This window comes from Marmota flaviventris, chromosome 6 (assembly GCF_047511675.1).
Source record: "Marmota flaviventris isolate mMarFla1 chromosome 6, mMarFla1.hap1, whole genome shotgun sequence".
Lineage (NCBI taxonomy): Eukaryota > Metazoa > Chordata > Mammalia > Rodentia > Sciuridae > Marmota > Marmota flaviventris.
Genome location: NC_092503.1, coordinates 133052768 through 133063367, shown reverse-complemented (window position 1 = coordinate 133063367; position 10600 = coordinate 133052768). Strand labels below are relative to the sequence as shown.

The window sequence follows — 10600 nt, the reverse complement described above, 5'->3', positions numbered from 1 at the left end:
CCTCACATGGCACATCCAAGCATTCCATCTCTTTCTGTCTCTCCTTCCTCAATTTTAGAATTTTGTTTTACTCAGACTCTTGCAATTTTCCTTTGCTTGTGTTCTTCTCCCAGGCTAAAGGCCTTGGAAAGTGCCTGGGGCCAAGGTTTTCTGGGAGATGTGCCCTGGGTTGGTCCCAGATTCTGAAGGAAGGCTCTCTACTTGGTGGCTGCCCTGAAGTCAAGGACACTTGCTGTCCAACCCTGTGTCTTTCTCTCTAAAATCCAAAGTTGCCCACCGCTTCCACCCTCAGTGGCTTTCAGAGTTTTCCAAGTCTGATGGGGCATGGTGGCCCATGCCTGTAATCACAGCAACTCAGGAGACTTGAGGAAGGGGGATGGCAAGTTTGAGGCCACCCTCAGCAACTAAGGGAGGACCTAAGCAATTTAGTGAGACCCTGTCTCCAAATAAAAACAAAAAATAAAAAGGGCTGGGGATGTGGCTCAGTGGTAGAGGGCCAATGTGTTTCATCCCCAGTACAAAGAGACAGAAGAAATCTTGCCCGAAGTCTAGAAGACTGCTTCCACCCTCCTTGTGTGCTCTTCCTCCCTGAGTGTGCCCAGATTTGCTGCAAGTTAACTTGACACTTGTGTGACTGTTGGACACATGGTTTCCATTGTGTAATCTTTTTCAATGACACTACTGTCTTCAAAAAGCTGTCTTCTCTCTGGAATTTTCAAAATATTTTTGAAAATTATTTTTTTCAAATAATTTTAATTTGGCCAAAGTTCCCTGTAGAAAGGTATTTTCCAGGAATGTTTTTTTTTTTTTTTTCTTACATTAGGGATTAAGTACTTTTCTGGCTGACAGTAGAAACAGGAGGGTCACATATGGACCAAATTGAGTCCATGGTGGGGAGTGCATGGACAGAGGCATCCCTGACTCTCACATCTCCCTGATTCTGTGCTCGTGCATGAGCATTGAATTCAAAGAACTAATCTCGAGGAAGAAAATCCCAACAGAATTAAGTGGGTGGAGATTGGGGAAGGTGATCACATACTGTTTTCTGATTGGTTGCTCATCAATCAGATGGAGATGGGGGCGTGGCCAGAGAGGTCCATAAAAGCTTCTGCAGAGCCATAAGAGAAGCACAAGAGTCTGGCAGCCTAAGGAGACACATCCTGGCCTGCTGAATATCAGAGCACCTGCACACCTGGCTAGATCCCGTAAGTCCCTCACTGGCCTAAGCACCAGCGCATTTCCTCCTCACCTGTGTGGATTCAGGTACAATTTTGTTCCTATATTTTCTCATGAGCCAACTTAGGACTTTGATTTTGCCTCACAGTGTGGTTTTGCCTTTATGCTGAATATTAGGATTTCCATTTTGTTTTATGTCACTTTCAATTTTCTCTCTTTCTCTCTCTTTTTTTTTTTTTTTTGGTACCCGATATTGAACTCAGGAGCACTCAACCACTGAGCTATATCCCCAGCCCTGTTTAGTATTTTATTTTTTTATTATTTTTTTACAGTAATATAGCCACATCAATGTTTATAGTAGCTCAATTCACAATAGCTACAATATGGAACCAACCTGGTGTCTCTTGATAGATGAATGGATAAAGAAAATGTGTTATATATATTAAATGGAATGTTACTCAGCTTTAAAGAAAAAAAAATATGGCATTTGCTGGTAAATGGATGGAGTTAGAGAATATCATGCTAAGCAAAATAAGCAAACCCCGCCTCCCCAAAAAGACCAAATGTTTTCTCTAACACGTCGATGCTAATTCACAATAAGGGGGGACACTAGTGAAGAATAGAGTTATCTTAGATTAGGTAGAGGGAGTGAAGGGAGGGAAGGGGAGGGAATATGAGGATAGAAAGGATAGTAGAATAAGACAGACATTGTTACTTTATGTATATATATATGACTGCATGACTAATGTGATTCTACAACATGTTCAATCAGAAAAATGAGAAATTATACTTCATCTATGTATTATATATCAAAGTACATAAATGCATTCTAGAGTCCTGCATAACTAATTAAAACAAATAAAAAATTTTTAAAAAGGCATTTCAGAAAGAACAACGACAAAAAAGATTGCTACACCAACAAAGCTGTTCTTCAAAGAAGAAAAAATCCTTCTTATCACCCATGTCCCTCAAAGGCGAAGGATTGGGTTTCCCTTCCATGGGATGGGCTGGCTGAGAAATAAAAGCTAAGAAAAGTAGAACTATGAAATGACCACAGAATACAGAAAGTAATTTCAAAGAGGGGGCAGAGACCAGAAGCTGACCAGAATGGTCCAGATTCTAACAAAGAAAGGAGCCCATGTTTGCTGTATTTATATCAGAAGACATCAAAGATATTCTATGGAAGGTTGTTTACCAAAACAGGATAGAGGTGGAGGCATATAGGCTGCTCAGTTCCTAGCAGGTCACATCCATCTCTGGTGCCATGCAGGACCTTTCTGGGCAGATTTGCAGGGGAGTTCACTTGCATCAGGCAGTCTCTCCCGGTGGGATTGTCACTGGAAGTTCCCAATGCCAGAGTCTAAATGGCTGAGATGCTAAAAAGGTGCTCACGCATTTCACGGATGTCTTCTTGCACCTTCTAGTGTGTGTGAGGCACTGGGTTCCATCCTCAGCACTGGGATGCGCTAGGCATCACTCCAGGAGCCGACTGGGAGCACTCTCTCAGAGTTTCTCAGGCCTGATGCACAACTACTGCATCAGTCAAAGCCACAGACTCAGAGGCTCAGTCAGGAGTCCCGGGACCCTAAACTATCCTGTTTTGTATTTTATTTAGAGACAGGATCTCATTGAGTTGCTTAGCACCTGCTCTTGCTGAGGATGGCTTTGATCCCTTGATCCTCCTCTGTCAATCTCCCGAGCCCCTGGGATTACAGGTGTACGCTTGCATGCCCAACTTTTATTCATATGTTTAATTTTTGTTTTTTAAGTTTTATATGGACAATATAATTAATTAATTAATTAGGTGATATTGTGATTGAACTGAGGGCCTTGTACATGTGAGGTAAGCACTCTAATAACAGAGGCATATCCCCAGGTCACCATTTATTAATTTTTATGTGCTGCTGAGGATCAAGCCCAGTTCCAGCCCCAGCCACTTTCTTCACCAAGGAGATTGGATTCCTATCTCATTCTAATTGATTGGAATTCTATTTTCTAATGATGGAAATATTTATATTGTGTGCCTACAAATTATACTTTTTTGCCGGGTGTGGTGGCGCACACCTATAATCCCGCCAACTCAAGAGGATGAGGAGGCAGGTGGACTAGAGTTCAAAGCCTGCCTCAGCAACACAAAGTACTACACAAATCAGTAAGACCCTGTCTCCAACTAAAATACAAAATAGGGTTAGGGACATGGCTCAGTGGTGGAGTGTCCTAAACTCAGTTGCCAATACCTGCTCCCTAAAAGAGTATACGGTATGGCCCATGTGATTTTGTACTTTTATACTCTGCTTAAACAAATTAAACCAAAAGCTTCAAACTATCTGATGGAACAGTTCACAGACTCTGTTCTGATCTGTATGTTCTCTTCAACTCTGCCTAAGGTGGCAGAATCTCACATGTGTAATAGATATCCAAGAGAGACTCTGTTGTAATTTCCAAGTGTTTTATAATATAGGCACATGCTTTGTAATTACTCATGATTTTTTTTAAATTAAAACTAACATCACCCATGTGAGGGCAAGTCCATTCCCACCATGTAGTTGTTGAATCTAGGAGCCTACTGTTTAAGTCACATGACAGTCCAATTCCACTTTGAGAAGGATGAAATAATAATCGAAGGCTTTCCCCCATAAGGGTGAGGTGTGCTTATAGACTCCCCAGTACCCCCTTCCCAGTGGCTGGCAATGGATGGGATAGTGGCCTTTTCCCTGGACCATTTTCCAGGATCCTTCTTCTTTCAGACTCCCCAGGATGAGCATCCAGTCCCCACCCACTCTGCTGGAGCTGGAGGGCGCAGCCTGCTGAGCGACAAGTCCAGGGCCATCCTGGATCTGGAGGACATGCCCATAGAGATCTTCCCACCACTCTTTGTGGAGGCCTTCAGCAGGGGTCACACTGAAGTCCTGAATAAAATGGTGCAGGCCTGGCCCTTCACCCGCCTGCCTCTGGGGGCCCTGATGAGGCAGCCACAGCTGGAGATGATCCAAATGGCACTGGATGGGCTGGATATGCTGCTTGCCCAGCAAGATCACCCCAGGTGAGGGGGACCCAGGTGGCCTGGAAGGGAGCACCCTTGGGATCCAAGGAAGTGACTGATGGATCCAGGGAGAGTGGGTGCTGAAGGGTGAACCAAAGGCTTCCTACTCTGCTAGCAAGGAGGGGTGGAGAGGCCTTGGCCATGCTGAGGAGGGGCTTCTGGTTGTGGAGGTGCTTGTGGCAGCTGTGGTGACCCATGAAGGAGGCTGCACCTGCATCTAACTCAGCTGGTACAGGTGCAGGCCAGGCTGGATTGGAGGGAAGTGGGTGGAGAAAACTGAGACAGAAGGAAGAGGTGTAGCAGGGTGCAGCAGCTTAGAGGGGAAGGAAGGGGCCTCAGGGCTGAGACTCTGCTGTGGTCCCCGCAGGAGGTGGAAACTGCAGGTGCTGGATTTGCAGAATGTTCCCCAGAACTTCTGGAGGATGTGGCTGGAGCCATGGTGGATGCCCACTCACTAGAGGTCATGAAGACAAATCAAACATTGAAACTTGGTCCAGCAATGGCAGCTAAGCCACCCTTCAATTTAGACATAGATTTGTGCCTCACAGAAAGGCCCCTGGATGAATTCCAGGCCCACTTGTTCCTGTGGGTCACACAGAGAAGAGACATGGTACACCTGTGTTGCAATAGGCTGAAGATCTTTGGGAAACTCACCAGCCACAACAGGAAGGTCCTGAGACTGCTGCAGCTGGACTGTCCAGAAGGTGGAAGTGCACTGCACCTGGGTGCCCTCCACCTTGGGTGCTTGTGCTTCTTTCTTGGGCCAGATGAGGAACCTGAGGACACTGCAGGTCTCCCAGGTCCACTGCCTGCCCACACCTCCCCAGAAGAGCAGGAGCAGCTGATTGCCCAGCTCACCTCGCAGTTCCTCAGGATGGACTGCCTGTGGAAGTTCTGTGTGGATGCTGTCCTCCTCCTCAAGGGCCACCTGGAGCAGGTCCTGAGGTGAGTAAGGGGGGGCTGAGCATCCTCCTCAGACCAGTTACAGGAAATTTCCACCGACCAGCCACTGATACTCTCATGGTTAATACAACACTGGAAGGTAAATAACCCATCCTTTTGTTCCTCTTGGATCCTGTAGCTAGATGGCATAACCTGTGTCAGAGCAGAGTCCTAAACCAGGGTCCATGGTCTGGGAAGTGCCACCATGCTGGGAACCCAGTTGGGAGGGACAGGAGCTAGGGATGGGACTGATGTTCCCTTTGTGGGAGGCCAGTCCAGTGAAGGTGGTGGAAAGCAGGGTAGAGAAGAGGGCTTGGAAGGAGGGAAGCCCCCACACTTACACCCATCAACAGGGAAGCACTCTTCTCCCCAGCTGGGAGCAGAGGACCTGCCTCTAATACCCACCTGGGGAAGGCTGTTCTGAGCTCCAGGTAGTGATCCTGGTGTGAGGGTGAGGAGCAGGGGTGGAAGTCTTGCTGAGGATATAGGGTGTGAGCCTCTCAGAGAGTTAACCCCTGTGGATTTTGTTACATCCTGCCTGAATTTGACCTTTGTACATGACTCCCCATGACCTCCTGTGGTCAGACCTGTGACTTTCTCCTTGGCAGTGAGGAGGGGACACAGAAATGTGGGCTCATCTGTTCACAGGAGTGGTGGTGAAAGGCTCACTCTGACATGGGATGATGTGAATGACCAGATTCTGCAAAAGGCAGCATCCTAAGTGTGGACCATTGTCAGATGACCAGGGTGACTTTGGGTTTGGGCCAATTTGTCTTTCCCATCCTGACATTGCTCCTCAGAATTAACTGCCTGGTTTCTCCTTAGGCACCTGAAGACTGCCTTGGAGACCCTCTCAATAACCAAATGTCGGCTGTCAGATTCCGACTAGAATTATTTTTCCCGATGTCCAAACACCAGACAGCTCAGACACCTGGAACTGAGGGGCATCAGACTGACCAAATTCAGTCCAGAGCCCCTCAAAATTCTGCTGGAAAGCACTGCAGCCTCCCTGAAGAGCCTGGACTTGGAAGCTTGTATCACTGACTCCCAGCTCCAGGCCCTCCTGCCTGCCCTGAGCTGCTGCTCCCAGCTCAGGGTTTTGAGCTTCCATGGGAACCGCAACTCCATGTCAGCGCTGAGGGACCTGCTGCTTCACACTGCCAGGCTGAGCCAGTTGAGCATAGAGCTGTACCCTGCCCCTCTGGAGAGCTATGATGCCCAGGGTACCATCCACCCAGGGAGATGTTCCCAACTCTGTGCTGAGCTCACAGCAATAGTGAGGGACTTTAGGCAGCCAAATGTCCTTGTGTTCTGTACTGTTCCCTGGTCGTCATTGTGGCTACAAGTTCATGTATAAAGAGGACCTCATTCACTGTTCCTGTCCAACAGCTGCCTAGTTGGGTGTGTTTCAAAAGCATACTTCTAGGCACTTGGATGTATAACCACGATATAGGGTCACCTTAGAGGGAACACAGAACCCACCATTTCAGACACTGCCTGAAGTGTGGATGCAGAAAGGAAAGTGCAGTAGGGGGCTCCATTGGAGGGAAGACCCCCGAGGATAGGACCTTCAGGACATGTGTCTTCATGGAGACATACATAGGGACCTGGATTTCTAGAATGGGATTCAGGCTTGATGGGCACAGGAAGAAGCTATTGTGTTTCATGGCTGGTCCATAAATAGTCAGAAATGAAGGGAATTTCAAGGTTAGTCTTCTGACGTCCTCTGTGATGGATTTACCTGACTTTCTGATGAAACCTTGGGATTCTCCAGGTTCTGATGGAGAAAGACGGCCCTGGGTACTTGGTGAACAATGAGGTTCAGCCCCAGGAAGTCAAGGGATCAAACTGAAATCTGGTCATGATGTGTGGCTACTCTGTGGCTTAACACATGCAGGTGCACACAGGTGGCCTGGAACATTCAACATAGGCACAGAACATGAGCAATTGCAAGAAAACCTCTTCTCATGGGACCTCAGTGCCACCCAGACATTGAACACTGCCCCTTCCTCATGGGTCTCCATGTAGACCCAGAAACCTCAGGTTTCTTTGGATGTGCTGGGCAAGAGCATCTTTGCATACAACATGCCCCATTGTCCCACTCCCAGTGCCTGCAGAAGGTGTCCATGCTGCACATTGATCAGAGCTCTGAGTCTCTTGCCTGTCATCCACCTAGGTAGTCTGTTCTCAGTTAAACTAGTGGTGCCCATTGGAGGTATCCAAATTCCCTTTCAGCAAAATAGTATAATCATATAGGTAGATAACACTTGTGAATATTTCAAAATAAAACTGAATAAATTACAAGCTCTGGTGGGGCAGGGGTGCACATAACTGACAGACCTTCCCCTGACACTTCCCTCCCCTGAGGACTGGGTGGTGGGTTTGTGCAGCGACCTTAGCCTTAGCTTCCCATCCAAGGATGAGAATGAGGTCCCCCCAGTCTTCATTTGAGGTGTTCTAAAGCTACCTGTGGATGTGTTTTAATTATGGCTCTTGAATAATTCTCCACACATAGTGAACTGGAACCCACTTGGATGTGTAAGCAGATTGCAGCTCGCTCTTGGAACTGGTAGCAGAGTCTGGGCCAAGCACAGCTGGCCTCTCTGTCACCCACAGAGCGATCTTTGTGCCTGGCTCCCTCTTTATGGCACTTCCTTTTCTTGGGCTCTAAGACTAGGTTGCAAGTGTGGGGTGGGTGGAAGGTTCTGAACGGCATTCATTCTGCTGGATTCTAGGTTCAAATAAAGCCAAAGATCTGCATAGTGAGATGTGTCATCATTTGTTCTTTTAAGAGTTATCATGACTAAAAAGGGACTTGAAGATATTCTGGTGCCTTCAGACCATTTGAACACTGGAAGTGTTGTGAGGGCTCTTTGTTTTCCCAGAGTCCTGGGGTTAAAGCACCCAGACTGCTCTTTGAGCTCCTCATCTTTTGACTCTAGGTTCATTTGTGCTGTGAGAGAGCACACAACTGTAGGATGTCATGGTAAACAGGACCAGCTTGTAATGGTGGCCGTGTCAGGCAGTGGGGACTGGGTTTCACTCCTTGGCTCCTGAAAGATGCAGAGTCCTTTGCATCCAAAGACTCTACAGCCCCTTCTGAACACTGGCCAATTTCTTCTCCACAATCTAGGAAACCAGAACCCATGCTTTTCTGGAGAAATGAGTGAACTTCATCAAAGCTAACTCAGGGATCTGGGGTCATTGGTCAGTGGTAGAGCACTTGCTAGCATGTGGAAGGGCCTGGGTTCCATCCAAGGCATCACAGAAATAAGTAAACAAATAAATAAATCCAAAAATGATATGACCACATTGGGAAGGTTTAATTGGAATAGAGCTGTCTGTTAGAAATATTTGAAAAGAAAGAAGCAGAACCCACATGAAAACAATGGTGGGTCAAATAGGTGTACTGACAGGTTCTCTTCTAAAAACAACTGCAAAAGCGGGCTTGGTGGCACACAGCTGTAGATCCAGCAGCCCAGGAGGCTGAGGCAGGAGGATGGTGAGTTCAAAGCCAGCCTCAGCAATTTAGTGAGGTTGTAAGCAAGTTTGTGAGACCCTGTTTCAAATCCAACCTGGGTATGGGGCTCACTGGTGTGGCACCCTTGGGTTCACTGCCTGGTCCCCAAAACAATAACAAACAAGTATGAAAAGCTGGTTGCAGTGGCACATGCCTGGGATCCCAGCTACTCGAGAAGCTTTATGATTTTATTCCTTCTCCCAATTTTACTAACTGGGGCATGACCCATCCTTATTTTTTCCAGTCCCTTAGATGCCATATTGGGCCATTTAATTGAGATCTATTTTCCTAATGTAGGTATTTCTTCTTGGGAACTTCCCACTTAGAATTTCTTTTACTGTATCCACAGGTTTGAATATCTTGTGTGGCCCTGTTTATTGGTCTGCAGGCATTTTACACTTTCTTTTTTATTTTTATGTATTTTTTAAATTTCATACATACATGACAATATTTTGATTTCTTCAATGACCCATTGGTTGTTGGGGAACATGCTGAAGAATTCCCATGCTTTGTAACTGTCCAGGAGTTCCCCCTGCTATGGATTCCATTCTTATTAAATTTATGGAGATTTATTTTGAGAATAAATGGAGAATGTGTCGTGTGCTGTTGAGAAGGATGTTTGCTCTGCAGTGTTGGGTGGGGTGGTCTGTAAATGTCTACTGTGTGCAGAAATTGATCCATCCAGTGCTGAAAAGGGGTGTTGAATCCCCACTTTTATTACTGTGTTGTAGTCAACTTCTTCTTTTACATTCCAGTAATATCTGTTTTGCACATGTGGGTGCTCGGGTGTCGGGTACATGTTTGTGTACAATTGCTGTCTCATGTTGCTGAATTGACCCTTGATCATCGTGTGATCACCTTATCTCTTTTTATTGTGTTTCAATCTCTAGTCTATTTTATCTGACAGGAGTCTAGCCATTCCTGCTCTAGGTTGGTTTCCTTTATGTGGAATATCTTTTCCATCCCTTCACTGCCACCTGTGTGTGTCTGAGGTGAAGTGACTTTCTTGTAGACAGCAGGTACCAGAGTCCATTGAAAAAGAAAATCTATTCAGTCACTTTACATCTTATAATTGGGGAGTTTATTCCGTTTAAATTCAAGGTTTTTTATCGAAAGATACAGAATTATTTCTGACTGGTATTGTTTATTTTTAGTTTCTTTTTCTGATTTCTCTTTAGTTCTTTTTCTCTCTTTTCCTCCCTACTCTCTAGTCTGTTTCTGAGGGTTGGTGTTTTCTTCTGGGATAAATTTGCATTTCCTTCTTTGTCCTTTGTGAACATGCTGTCATTTTTGGTTTTTCTTTTGGGCTTCCTCTGGGACTTAGAAAAATTTTATAGTTACCAAAGAGCATTTTAAGCTGAACAGAACCTCCCTCTGCTCTGATACCAGTACTCTGGATTCCGTCTTTTTTCTTGTAACTTGTGCTTTGGTTGCCATGGTTTCCTTCTCCTGGTTTTGTGCATTTCTTAACCTCTTACTGTGGCCATGCTTAACACTCACCATTTTGTTTTTAACTTTCCTATTAGTTATTTGATAGTTTAAATATTCCTGTTATGTAAACCAGGCACACTGCTGTATGCATGTAATCCCTCAGGAAACTGAGGAAGGAGGATGGCAAATTGAAAGCTATCCTCAGCAACTTAGAAAGGCCCTAGACAACTTCATGAGACCTTGTCTCAAAATAAAATATAAAAAGAGCTGACTTCCCATTAGATCCAACACCTTCAAGAGCCTGTACTCTCGCCTGTGGCCTTCACTGGAAGATATGCTGTGTTCCCTTCCTGCAGAAAGCTGGCTGTGAGATACAGCAAGAAATCACACAGCACAGAAATAATTTTGAAATGCAAGGGCGGGCCAGCTCTGAGATCTTAAGGATGCTGCTTCCACACTGGAAGGAGAGAGAGAGAGAGACAGAATGT

At 45.8% G+C, this 10600-nt stretch overlaps 1 pseudogene; it reads left to right on the top strand.

Moving 5' to 3' along the window:
• The first annotated feature begins 3372 nt into the window (after window positions 1-3372).
• On the top strand, window positions 3373-6518 carry LOC114082648 (PRAME family member 12-like; annotated as a pseudogene).
• The last annotated feature ends 4082 nt before the right edge of the window (window positions 6519-10600 follow it).